The following is a 14,089-nucleotide window of genomic DNA, read 5'->3' on the forward strand; positions in this document are numbered from 1 at the left end:
TTTTTTTTTTTTTTTTTTTTTTTTTTTTTTTTTTTTTTTTTTTGCTATGTTACCCAAGGCTGGACTCCAACTCTGGGCTCAAGTAATAGTCCTTCCTCCACCTCCTAAGCAGCTGAGGTACAGGTACCTGCTCAGTTCATCTGGAGTTTTATAAATTTGCCCCAGCAGAGTAAAGGCACTACACATAGCGCCTGGGAAACATTAAAGTGGGAGACAAGGCCCTTGAACAAGAAGAGGTGAGAAGTTTTCGGCAACAAGTTCATGTTCCTGATAAGTTTCTTCTGTCTACATCTCACGTTCTCACCATGCATGAAAGTGAATGACTACTTCGTTTTTGTTGAAATGAAAGAATTTGAGGACAACTCATAAAGATTTGTGAAATCTTTGGGAAGCTTGACTCAGAGTCAGATGAGGATAGTTATCACCTGATTGCCAGAAGTGCCCCTAAAATCTGCCCTCAGTCCTGCCACCATGTGCTCTGTTGCCATCACATCAGTCCAAACATTGATAGTACGGGCTGTCCACTGTCTTAGCTTTAACTCTTAAAGTTGTCATGGTGATTTTATTAAGATAATGGGCTTGACTATAATTCATGTGCTTCAGTCATATTAATCAATCTTTGCTTTTCTTCCAGAGAGTGCCTGTCAAGATGCTTGAGGAGTAAATTTTAAATTACAATGGATCTGCTCATCTTGCTAAAAGGCAGATATGTTCAATCTGGCTGTTCTAAGCTTACAGATATTCTGACACTGATACTTATTTCCTCGTCCTAAAAACCAGCAGGTACATACACATTACTTCTCAAAGCATCCCCAAAATTCATAGCTCAAGAATCACCTATATGTCCATGAACAGATGAATGGGTGAAGAAAAGGTAGTATTTACACATAATGATGTTCATTCTACTACAAAGAAGGATAACTGAGTGATTTGTAGGAAAATGGATGTATCTTGAGCCATAATGTTAAGTGAAATAAATCAGAAAGATAAACTTAAGTATTGCATTTTTGTTCTTATGTAAGCAACCCAAAATATAAATGAATTAAAGAGCAAAATATAATACAGTAGGAAATGGGGAAATAGATCTTTTTTGCAAAAGGGAAGGGGACCAAGCGATGGAAGGAAGGATTGTGGAAGGAAGGGGATGGGATGAGAAAAAGAACTGAGATGTGTTATGTACGCACACTAACACAGTCATCATACACCGCAAACATCTACTTACAAATGAAGATAAGTGGGTATTTTTTTAAGAATTGATTTAGTCTTAATTTTAGGCACCTATTAAGTGCATACAGTTGGATACCGTCAACGGCAGGAAACAGAACATCAAACCCAGTATCGCATAACACAAGACAAATGATTCCATCGTATTTAAAAAGCACATTTTCCTTAGCCACTCTGAAATCCTTGGACGGAGTGGAAGTACACTTTCAGAGATTGGTTGGATCAGCGGTCCCCTGATTTCAGCAACATCATCAACATTCTCAGCATATGTCGTGTGAAAATCCTCAGCACCTTTGCTTGCCCATGACTAGCTCCCCACAGTGCTTTTGAGGGCCTGCACCATTCCAGCAATAGAAATGGAAGAACTTTTTCATGTACCCTTTTGAGACTAGAAACTTGTCAAAATTTCTTGGCAGACACACCTCTCATCTCCTTGGTCAGAACTGGGCCACTGGAATAACCGTTATCCAATTGGTTACTAGAGAAATGGAGCTACAATCCCTCAGTAACCTTGGAGATGGGTTCCAGAACCTTCCTCAGCTACCAAAATCCGTGGATGCTCAAGTCCTTTATGTTAAGTGGTGACATATATACATCTTCCAGTCTAGTTTAAATCATCTCTAGATGCCTAATAATACCTAGTGCAATGTAAGTTGTGTTTAAATAGCTGCTAGACTGCCCTGTTTGGGGAATAATGAGAAGGGGAAAAGTCTCCTTATTTGGTTCCAATACAATATTCTTTTAAACATTTTCAATCTGTGGTTGGCTGAGTCTGTCTGTGTGAAATCCATGAATGTAGCAGCCCACTGTGCTATAATTTAGGTTGATGATTAATTACTCACTGTTGGAGATTAAGCCATTTTCTCTGCACTCATGGCTATGTGGAGAAAACAGCTGCACTAGCAGATCTGGAGAAGGAAGGAAGAAGGGAAAACAGTGAGTAGTCAGCAGCATCCATTATACTATTTAAGAAAATGTACTGGGGTTTTTTAAAACTTTGGACCAAATAGATCATTTCTAGGGTTTGAAAACCCCAATCAAATGAAAAATTAAAAGAGAAAAGAACCTTCCTTGCTCTATGCCTCCAAATGTCTAGTTTTTCTTATAGTAATAACATTATTTAATCCTTAAAACCATTCCTAAAATTGTATTTCTGCTGATGACCATCACCATGTGCATCATCAGGTATTTCACTTATCTCTCGATTCATCAATTTAAGAGAATGTTTACTTCCTATTTTGACAAAAACTTTATCTCTCTTATATCAGGCTATGCCTTTTCTTGTCTCTCCTGCCAATGTGCCCCTTGCCTTTTAATTTTCTCTTACTTACTTTTTAAACTTTAAGTAAATATTCACCATTATTCACTTCTTCGTAGCAACTGTGGAACCATTCCTTGCCTTTTAAGTTGTCAAGGTTGATACTCCATTCTTCCCAAAGCCTCAACTGACTTCCATAGTGACCTATGGTTGGAACATAAAAGCAGAAAGTGAGTCGTGTTTTCTTTGTTATTCCTTTGTGAGTTCTGTTCACTATGAGACCAAGCAGGTGTATCATATTCTTCTTAAGGCCCTTACACTTCAGCTCTTCAATTTCTTCCTCTGGGGTTTATTTTACAGCATCATTTTGTCTTCTCTGGACTTCTGGTTAGATGTTTACCTCCAATTTCAGTCCTCTGTACCTCCCACCTTTTCCCTTACCTTTTCTCTCTATAGCTAGTAAGATTTCCTCAGGTTTATATTCCAAAACTTTGTTTTTTCAAATGTTTTTAATTTCAAAAACTAATTCTCACTTTTCTAACATGCTAATATTTCAAGCTTCATCTGCTATTATTTGTAAAGATAATGTTTTCTTAATTCTCTCTGAGGGCTCCAATTTACACTCTAATTTACATTAATTTATGTTACGGTAATTCTTCCTTTAGCTTTTCTTTGCCTTTATTTTTCTTTTTTTCTATATTGCTGAAATATTGGTTGTTGGTAATTGATCTGTGTAATAGGTAATAGAATTCATCATCAGGATTCACCTTAGTGTCAGTTGGAGGGGTCCAGGAGAACCTGACTACAAGAATGCAAAAGTCTTCATCAAGCAATAGCACGGTTAAGACTGGGGCTTCTGATTGTTGTGAGATTGCTTATTCAACTTTCGCAGACAAAAACCTCACCTCCCTTTTTTCAGTTTTTGGTTTTCACTGAGGCATAAATATTTAAATGCTTAATGTGGAAAGGGAAGCAGTAATGAGAAGCAATTATCTTATATTCAGATGTCCAAATACTTCATTTTACTTAAATCTGACATCTAATTCTTGCCCTGCCTTGTAGTTACACAGTGTCCTCCAGAAAAACCGTAGAGCAGTGAATCTCAGTTTCTCTGTATCAGAATCACCAGAGGGCTTATTAACACCCGCATTACTGGAGCTCACTTCCAGAGCTGGCCTCATCTTGCAGAGCTGGAGTAAGACCCAGGAGTCAGCCAGCACTTCTAGCAAGGGCTCAGCAGACAAGGGTGCTGCTCACCTGGGAACTTCACCTTGAGAACGTCTGCTCTACAGCATAACAAATTTCAGTTCATACCAAGAGACCCATAGGTTTTAGAGTCTGGTTTCCTCCGCTTGGTTTCATCAGTCACCTGTCCACTACTTTCTCTCCATCTTTCACAGAGTTGCTGAAATTCTCTTCTACAAATGGCTCAGTAATCAAATGCTATATTAGAGGTAGTATGTTAGCTTTCTTCTTTCTTGATTATTTTAATGCTCTACCATTACGTAATAACACAGAGAAAGAGAAAAATACAATCATTCGTGAGCAACTTGCTTTGCCATGTGAAAGCCATTGTCTGATATTTTAACGTATCAATCTGCCCCTAGTGAGAATGTGTCTTTCTTTCTTTTTTTTTTTCCTCATTGAGTTTATTGGTACATTTTAGGTATACAGTACAGTTACATTCATTATTGGGATCTTGTACCTTTACATGACAGGTCTTGGTTCTCATTTTTTCCCCTTGTCCCTGCCTTCCCTTCACCCCCTCCTCGCCTCCCCATTTACAAACACTTTATTTCCATTTTTTCATTTCTCATATAGATTTTTTCCCTTATTACCTTTCCCCTACCCTTCCCACTTTCTCTACACCTTTAGCCCTTTTCTTTCTATTTCACATTGTCCATTATCTCATTAGGAGTGTCTTTCTTTCAATCTTACTCTTATTTTGGTTTCATTGTTATCAGTACTACCTTACTCTGGAGTTAAATTTTGTTACAAATTTGAATGCATTTGTAAAACCTGCAGACATCTGACATTATAGGGAGATATTTGAAAAATACAAGATATTTTAAGTAACTCTAAAATGTAGTATAAATGGGCTAGCTGTTTACCAAGTTCGGTTTCTATCCTTTTATGCTACTCCAAAAGTCAGCATGTTACCATTTCCCCATGACGGGCTGTGAGAGAAACTCATGTATGGCATCCTTAGGATAATGTGGTTATGAATTAGATGGATGTTCTTTGCTCTATTTTCCCATCTGCCAGCTCAGTGCAGAGTGTCCTGAGGCCCTGGAGGAGAGAAGAGCTACAAGATGGAAGGAAATTGGGTCCTTGTATGGCCACAAGGAAAGCCGTAATGCAATCAGGAATAACTTCATTAGATTGCTGTGTCTAATCTGCTGTAATTTTAGCCTTTACATTCTAGCAAGCTACTTTCTCTTCTTAACAAATTAAGTGAAAAAGAACATTCCCCTTGAGCCTACAGACATGCTTGGAACAAATCAACTTTTCATGGGCTACAGTCTATATGGACTTCTATAGCTTTGTTAAAACTACAGATGCACATAGAATTTCCCCCACAGCAATGCTATAGGCAATTTTAGCTGACATTCTGCTGAAAATTTAGTCTTAAAAATGAAATAAATAGTCTTGTTTCACATTCCCTTTAGTGGCATTCAATTATAATGAGTTGAATGAGATAATAAACAGAAAAACTTTTCCATAAACAAAAATATGAACTGCTACATAATAATTAGCATTTCTTAGGAACAACAGATCTTAAATTAGCTTCCCAGGCTTAATTTATAAATTAGTGCTGTCGCACTGTAAGAAGCTGAAGCTTTGTATTACTCAACTTTTGAAACATTGTAAGTTTTTATTAAACATCATCAGAGCTTTTAACCTTTGGAAACACGGAGGTTCCAACTGCAGTATGTCATAAGTCATCAAATATGATGGAGGATTCCAAAGGCCAATTGAAGCAAATCAAGCAGATTTCCGTTTTGGTAATTGAAGCTCTGGCTTCATTCCACATGCCTACACTGGTCTGTCAAAAATGAGTCTACCATCCAACCCTACAAAGAACCAGAAATGAGAAAAATAATTTGAGAGCATTTCAGCTCTTCCGGAGGTATGACATTCAATAGGGCACTTGTGAAATATCAGGTTCCTACACTTCTCCTAATGAGCCCACATGAAATACGTATTGTATATCACATGCTAGGACGTGACCATGAGGAACAGAGAGGAAACTAATTGTATTTGCTGGCAGAAAATTTAATTCTCAGCCTGAGGTTTATAAGTTTTCTATCTCTTGTGCAACAAAGCCTAAAATATTCATGTCTTTCATCTGCACTAGAAAGATTTTCAGAGATCCTATAAAAGCTCCTCACTTCAGGCTAGGTCCCTTTGTGATTATTTTGGCGGGAGTGCATCTGGCATTTACTTTAGGGCTCAATACAAGGCAAGTGAATCTGGCAAACAAAGAAATACCATTAACAGAAACAGAGGAGAACAAAAGGTAATTTTATTTTTTAAAAATACTTCACAGATTTTATTAATATCTTCATGTAAAATATAATTAAAGGACCATGACAAACCACCATGCTGTAAAACTCAAGCAGAACTGGGTGAAAGTCCACTTCGTGACCTCATTAGCCTACTTCCTGTTGCTGGCATACTTCACCAAAGATTACAGATTAGTAACATCTGACCTTGCATATATCTGGGTGCATTAGTTGCCTCTGATTAAGCACACTAGAGTTTAAACAATACGAATAGCTGTGAAGATTAAGTGTTCACTGGAACCTTGGTTGGCTGGAGAACTGCCTGGGAGATTAATAAAGCACGCTTCTGGGTGTATCTGGGTGAGTCCCACACTCCTCCACCATGATGTCTCTGCCTCACAGATAGTGAGACCTTGGCTTGAAGCCTCTGAAATTGAGCATTTCTTCATGTATTTATTGGCCATATGAGCTTCTTTTCTAGGAAGGGTCTATTCGTTTCAGACACCTGTAATAACTCCTCTCTACACTCTGCTCATCAGTGAAATAGGACTGAATAGGTATAGTCCCTGACTTCAAAAACCTTGAACTAGGGCCAGGGATTTAGCTCAGTGGTTCTGGTGCCTGCCTTGCAAGCACAAGGACCTGAGTTCAATTCCCGGTACCAAAAAAAAAAAAAAAAAAAAAAAAAAAAAAAAACAAAAAAAAAAAAAAAAAAAAAAAAAAAAAAAAAAAAAAAAAAAAAAAACTTGAACTAAATGGACAAATTAGAAAGTGACAAGAGAATAATGAACAAGGGTAGGCAACAAATGAAACTGAAATTATACAACCAAGTCCTATGACAGTCTGGAGGAGGCAATGGTCACTTCGTTTTCAGTTTTCTCCTTTCCTGGAGAGATGATATCTCCTCTGCACTTTAATGACTGCGTGGATTTCAACAGACCATAGAAGCTTCAGGTACATTTCCAGGCAACAAAATATAACCATGGAAAAGCAAAAAAAAAGAAAAAAAGCACAAAGCGGTTTAAAAACTGTTGAGAGATCAATGTGAATGGAGTATGAGATGTACAAAGAGGAGGGAGGAGAGGAAGGATAGAACTTAGCATAGGGTGCTCCTCACAACAAGCTAACCTGGAAAGATCATGAGTTTGGAACACAAGCAGACTTGAGTATGATTTCTAGACTTGCAAAAAATCAGTTACATGACGTTGGGCAATTACTTCACACCTCAGAGCTCCTCCTTTATCATCATAAAATGGTGATAATAGGCCTAAATTGCTGATCTGTGAATTGCTGCCGACTGTGAAGGTAAAATAATGTACGTAATGTCCTGTACAGTGACGTTGGGCAGTGTCGTGCCTATTTTTTAAGACTTCTAGTAGGTATTCAAAGTAATTGACATGTGCTTTTCGAATAAAGTTGTGATCTGGCTTTCAATAGTAGTCAAGAGAAATGTCAGCAACCAACCAGTCAGGTTCTATGGCAATTTAAAAGGAAAGTGAAAAGGAAAAAGGAACTCTGTTTTGGTTTTTTAAAAAAAGTTTATTCTTCTCAAAGTGCCTCCTAGCTAACGTCTCATCTCTTCTCTCCTTTCTCAAGGAAATCCTAGTCCCACTTAACACCCAAGTTTTAAGAATAAGCACTATATGATGTGGGGGCTACAATCGTCCAGGAACACTTGAAAACTAGTACGAGTCATCATATTTTCTGTATTTAAATTTTTTGTTCAGTAAAATCAAATGGACTACTTTTCTATACCCTGCTGTCATGATTGTTATGAGAATTAAAATACAATAAAGTAGGTGGAAATGCCTTGAAATTTACACACGCAATAATGAAAACCCAACTTGTTCATTGCATCGTAGTCTACACTACTGGACGTTCTCAGGGAGAAAGAGAGCCGCCCACACACAGCTTCCAACAATCCATGTGAGCACACTGCTCCAAATCCTGTCCTACTTAAAACCCAAAGTATGCAATGTACCCTCTCTGTAAACTGTTTGGAGATTTACCTCTAGCTCCAGATTTTAGGACAGAGCTTGCTAGTTTATCTACTCACTGAGATCACAGAAAATTGAGTGGTACGATCAGCAGTACACAGCCTTTGGGACTGGACAAAAGTATGTGATTAATGATTTACCACAATGTACCTACTATGTGTCACTGGACAATTTAACTTCTCTAAAGGCTTCTGTGCAAAATGGGAAAATGTATTTTCCCCAGCTTTCAAATCTAGCACCAAATAAGCACTAAATGTTCCATTTATTTCCTCTTTCCTAATATATAAATTCATAACCCAACTCTATGATGCAACTTTGAGTACCATTATTAATATTAGTTTATGAGTCCTAAGCAGCTGCAAATTACGTTATTCATGACTATTTTGGGTGATGATGTAGGAGGAGAAAGACATAAGAAAAGAGAAAGTATAGAGGAAGAAGAGGGAAAGGAAGAAAGAAGAGAGAAAGAAAGAGAAGCAGAGAGGAATAAGAAGAAAGTTAAAAATAGATTCATTCATAGGAAAATGGATACATATTGAAGATACACTCCTAAGTGAAATAAATAAGGCACACATGTGTAAATACCGAATAGTTTCTCTGGTGTGAATAATCTGCAATAATACATAAGATCCTAATAAGATTACTGACATTTAGAAATGGGAAGAAAAGCAGCTAAAGGTGTAGGGAAGGTGGGATGGGTAGGGGAAGGGTAATAAGGGAAAAGAAAAAATGTGAGATAATGAAAAGATGGAAATAAAGTTTGTAGATGGGGAGGGGGGTGAAGGGAGGGCAGGGGTAAAGGGAAAAAATGAGAATCAGGACCTGTTATGTAAAGGTACAAGATCCCAACAATGAATGTAACTGTACTGCAACCCTAAAATGTACCAATAAACTCAATTAAAGCTGAAAAAAAAGAAGAAAGTAAATCACAAAGCATATTATTGGAGCAACTTGTTCAAAATCATAATCCTGTAAATTTTATGTGATTTAGTTGGGTGGGGGATTTAGCTCAGTGGCTGCACCGCCTGCCTTGCAAGCACAAGGACCCTAGTTCGATCCCCGGTACCAAAAAAGAATGAATTTTATGTGATTTCAGTTCTGTGAAGCTTCTTGATATCCAATCCAAAGTGTATTGTATATAAAACTCAGAAGCCACAGCTTTCGCTAATATTATTATATCACTGATTATCTCACTAACCCTGTCTCCTTTGGACAAAGTAAGTGCATCTAAAGTTTAAGTAGGTGGCTATGCTGAATTTTGCACTGAATTTAACAAGAGACTGAGTATAAATTTCATTAGAGCTCTGTGTACTTATGCCCTTTCTTCACTTTTTTACAACTAAGGTTAACTTTTTTCATGCACAATGAGGTAATGTCAGTAAAAAAACACTCCAACTTCCAGGTGAGTAAGGCAAAATATCTGGCTCATCCTCACAAAATGGCATCATTTTGGTGAATATAAAAAGTTTAAAGGTTTTGCATGATGCAGCATCATCTTGTATCTTTGCCAGTAGCACTAATTAGATTTTTCACCAACTAGGTTTTATCCAAATTTTACCTGATCATCATTATAAAGTGTCATTTTGTCACCTATTTTTATGCATATCAGATTAGTCTATAAAGGATTGCTATCAAATATTAGTCTATTATTCAGTCCGTATGATGAGTACCATTTTCAGCTCCAGGAAAAATACCACACATGTAACCAGTCTATGGGGAATTACTTCCCAGAATTAAAGAAGTCACAGGGTGCGTGCAAGCAAAGACCTTCTGACCCAGTATTTGACCAGTTTCACTCACTCAAATCTTAAGTTAGCAAGTAGAAATCCTTGACTTTCTTTTTAAAATGAAACTGAACCACCCATGGTGTGATCTGTTGGATAAACTGGGGGATTTATAGCTGGGGACCATGTAAGCAATTTTTAAACAATTTTGTGGCACCTGAGCTCCCCCCTCCAGGGTCCAGCTCCGAGATGTTGTTCTACCTTCAACAGGCTCCTCAGGCGCTACACAATCTTTCTCTAACTTCACTGCACTTCCCAAGGCCATAGTTATTGGATCTGAAACAAAACCATATCATTAACTGACTTGCTCTCTGATGATGTGTGTGCCTTTTATTTTTCTTTCTTGCCTTATTGCAAGTAGCTAAGACTTCAGCACAGTTTTCATTAATAGTGCCGAAAACTAGTGACAGATACCCTTGTTGTTCCAGATCTTGAGAGAAAACACTTGATCTTTCCCCACTGCATGTGATGTCCTATCCATCCTGGATATATTTATGGATTCCCCGCATCCGGAAGAGGATATTATTGTCTATCTATTTTGTAAGCATTTTATTGAAGAATGTGTGCTGAATTTAATGAGCTACTTTATCTGCATCCATGGACATAATGTGTTTCACTTTATTTTATTAATGTGGTGAAATATACTTACTGATGTTTGAAACTTACTGAGTCATGACGTGATATATTACTGTTTTCAATTTGCTACTATCTTATTTCTTTTGTTTTTTTGCCTCCATTCGTGTGAGATATTGGTCCTATTTGGGGGAAATTACTTTTTCTGGATATCACTGATTCTAGTCTTCTAAAGTTTATTGTGAGGTTTTCTACTTCCTCTGTCTCTTTTGAATGAGTGTGTGTCAGATCTGTGTTCTTTCTCTCTTTAAACCACAAAGTCATCCAGGGTGGAGGACTCTTTGTAAACAGACGCGCTATGTTTTGGCTGTGGTCTGTGCCTTCGGAAGCCCATGCGAGCTGCAACTGTGGCGATGTTGTGATGTGGGGAGCGGACGCAGGGAGTGGGTTGATAGGAGAAATTAATGCCGCTCCCCTGAGACTGGGTTAGTTACCACAAGAACGAGTCTGTCTTTCACGTTCTATCTCTGTTGCACGCCTCCACTTTCTCTTCCAACATCCACCATGCGATGAGACAGAAGGAATCCTTCACCCGCTGAAGCTGCCCAAGCTCGGACTTCCCAGTCTCTGTAACTCTGAACAAAATAAACTTCTTTTCTTTATAAATCACCCAGTCTCGGGTATTAGAAAAAAACTAATACTGTTTGTAACTATAAATTCAGTTCCCTTAATTTTAAAAGTATTCATTTTGGAAATTTATCTCTCCAAGAAATTTCCATGTCAGCTACATTTCAGATTTTTTGGTATGAAGTGATCCATAATATTTCTTCGCTTTAATGTCCATCTCATAGTAATATATCTAGTGATATTCTTTCAATCATTTGGGATCATTATTGTTTCCTTATCTTTGCTAGATAAGTCTGTCTAGCTTAAGACTTTAAAATATTATATTTTCAAACAAAGTTTTGTTTCACTTGTATTTTGTATTTATTCATCATCTCTTATCTTATTATTCTCTTTCATCTACTTATTTGAGCTTTGAGCAGGTACCAGGTAGATTGAGTGTCCTGGGTTCCTGCCACCAAAGTGGGGACCACAGGGCAGCTGGAGGAAGCCAAGTGCAGAAGTTGCTTGGCCTTCCACTGGCTCCACGCTCCCACTTGAGAATGTTCTTGTCCTTGTGCTAGTTTTGCTAACATAAATGCACAGCAACATCTAAAAGGCCAAGCTCTCTGAAATTTACTCTTCTAAAAATAGTCTTGTATAACAACAGGATCTTTATAAAATTACACCTTGGAAACACACCCTCAAATTTAGGACCTGATGTGACATTCAATATTAAATAATATGCAATGTCACTAATAAAACATGACAGGCAATGCTTTTTTAGCACATTTAGGGGATCTTGCTGTGACTATGAAAACAGGATAGATACAAGATGCAAGAGTGGCAGAGAGACAAACATCAGAGGAAGATTAATGCCCATGTACAAGAAAGGCTGACAATGAAGAAATTTCCAATCTGTGATGATTCTTTTTTCATTAAGCATATTAATCCATTGTCACCAATATATTTGTAAATGTTTACACAACTGAATTGGTATAAATAATTCAAAGCATATTATCTTTGATGTACAGATGGATTTTCCTCTGAAGGCACCTTGGATGGTATTTGAGGCATTGCTGTGTTAACTGGCAAATGTTGTGATGTAGTATCCCTGAGGTTTTTTTCTTAAATAGAACTCTTTGAGGTTTAGTTTAAAGAAAAGAATTTTCTTGAGAGCTGAAAAAGGCTCTCTGTGAATCAGAATCATTTAGAAGGAATATTATACTTCCATTGAAAAATCAGAGGCTTTGCCCAGAAAGGGGAGTAACCTTGGCTCACACAGGGTTTGACAGGAATCTCTGGCTACCAGGAAGAAGGGAAGAGGGAGAGATGGCTAAGAGGAGAAGATAACAATGAAGAAGGGAGAGAGAGAGGGAGAGAGAGAGAGAGAGAGAGAGAGGGAGAGAGAGTTCCTTCTTTTTTCCCACATAATCAGGAGGAGTCTTAGCTCTTATCTAAGCTTTCTGTTTAAAGATTGTCTCCCATTACTTCTGTAATGACCTTGCAACTCCTGGAGAAGGGAAGGCCAGTCCGGCCGTGCCACAGTCTGTGGACATGGCGGTGAGAATGCAAGTGAACAACCCCATCGTCTGTCACACATCCCCACACAGAAAGTGAAATATTCTCTCTTCAAGCATCACCAAAGAGGCTGTTGATCCGTAGAAAAAAAATTCTCTAAAGGCCCAAGGGAGATCAGCCACCCCCCGGATCACTGGAGAGCTACCCCATAGGTCCCTTCTGTCACCAGGCTTCTAGGACATGGGGTTCTCACTTCCTCCTCTTGAGCAAATAGCTACAGTCTGCTTCCTTTTAAGGAAACCATCTGCAACTGCAAACTTCCCGTGGGAGGGAGCAGAGAAGCAGGAAGCTGGGAAACAAAGGATGCTGAGGACAGATGGCAGCCAGAGACCTGCAGGGGAGGGCCCCAGTCCAGCGTTGCAGCTCCGGAATGGCTTCTCTGTGGATCTCTGCCTCCTCTGTCCTCTGCTGTTCCTTAACCTTGTTCCTTTTATGCAGGAGTGTACCTTGTGCATAGTGTGGGCTAAACCGTCGATAACAGATCCATTATGTACCCCCAGACCCATTGGAATTCTTTAAATGAAGAAGAGGCAGGAGCAAGCTGGTCTTCATTCACCTTCCTTTTTCCTTTATGAAAAAAAAAAATCAAGTTGCTAACAGCTGCAGAGAGTTCCCTCCGTGAATTGCAAATGAGCTCAGAGCCCACCTGACTGCACCCTTTCCATGGGCGTCTGTCCACCTGTGTCTATGCAGGACAGTTTGCTTGAACCACCTTTGTAGGGGCAGCAGGTGCTCTCAGAATAGAGAATCCTTGAGGGGACTGCAAGGTGGTTTTTCAAACCCACTGTCTCTGCCACCAAGCTGTCCAGTTAAAAGCCGCTCTGCTGTTTACAGTGTCTCTGCTTTTGGGAAATAAAGGAAAAGTAGAGGAGATCTTACTCCTATAAATCTAACAGTTTTTAAAAACTCATTTTAGGATTTTTGTCCAACAGACCCTTCAGAAGTTTCTCCTAGGTTAGCTGGGGACAGAGGCCTGGATATTTAGGAAAACATGCAACTTAGCCCCTGGTTTCCCAACAGCACCACCCTTTGAAATTTTAGATGTAAAATTTCTTGAGGAGCACATGATTCCTTTCATGAAAACAAATACTGCTGAACACCTCACCTTGCCTCTACACATGAAATGGGGAGCAAAGACCCCCATTAGTCAGTTGGGAGACTTGGACAGTGCTTCTGTTTTAATGCACCAAAGATGGACTTTCTATATATTTCTAAAAATTAAATTAGCTGCATGAATTATTCATTTTTCCTTCCCTCCAAAGTGTATGGATGTGACTATATTTTAAACAGTATTACTTCCTCCATCGAATAATCAATTTCCTCCACAAAACTCTTCATGACAAGCTCAGCAGAACAAATCCCCTGTCTGAACTCCTACAGCATTAAGGAGGAGTCCACTTCGTGATGTGCTGTGTTGCAGCCCTTACAGCTGCTTAGGAGCACAAAGACCTCTCTAGTGAGCCTGAGTAGCTGCCCAGGAATCAGGTATAAGAACCAGAGCTCAGAGTCCCCCTCTGTCTTGGTCAGAGCTGTGATGGAAGCCTAGATCTGCACCTCCCTCTC

The 14,089-nt window shown here is 38.7% G+C and overlaps 2 long non-coding RNA genes across 2 annotated transcripts in view; one reads left to right on the top strand and one right to left on the bottom strand.

Moving 5' to 3' along the window:
• LOC104862059 overlaps window positions 1–2,634 on the bottom strand; it is a 19,768-nt gene extending 17,134 nt beyond the window's left edge. The window contains exons 1-2 of the long non-coding RNA XR_780172.3: window positions 2,556–2,634; window positions 2,067–2,132 (exon numbers count right to left, since the gene is read on the bottom strand). This is a non-coding gene — a long non-coding RNA (uncharacterized LOC104862059). The remainder of the gene's footprint in view (window positions 1–2,066; window positions 2,133–2,555) is intronic.
• On the top strand, window positions 1,768–10,289 carry LOC104862065. The gene is made up of 3 exons (XR_780173.1): window positions 1,768–1,872; window positions 2,602–2,712; window positions 10,198–10,289. It is a non-coding gene; the product is annotated as an uncharacterized LOC104862065 (long non-coding RNA).
• Window positions 10,290–14,089: the final 3,800 nt, after the last annotated feature.

The sequence above is a fragment of the Fukomys damarensis genome, unplaced genomic scaffold (assembly GCF_012274545.1).
Source record: "Fukomys damarensis isolate Sample0158 unplaced genomic scaffold, DMR_v1.0_HiC HiC_scaffold_18, whole genome shotgun sequence".
NCBI classification, from domain to species: Eukaryota; Metazoa; Chordata; class Mammalia; order Rodentia; family Bathyergidae; genus Fukomys; species Fukomys damarensis.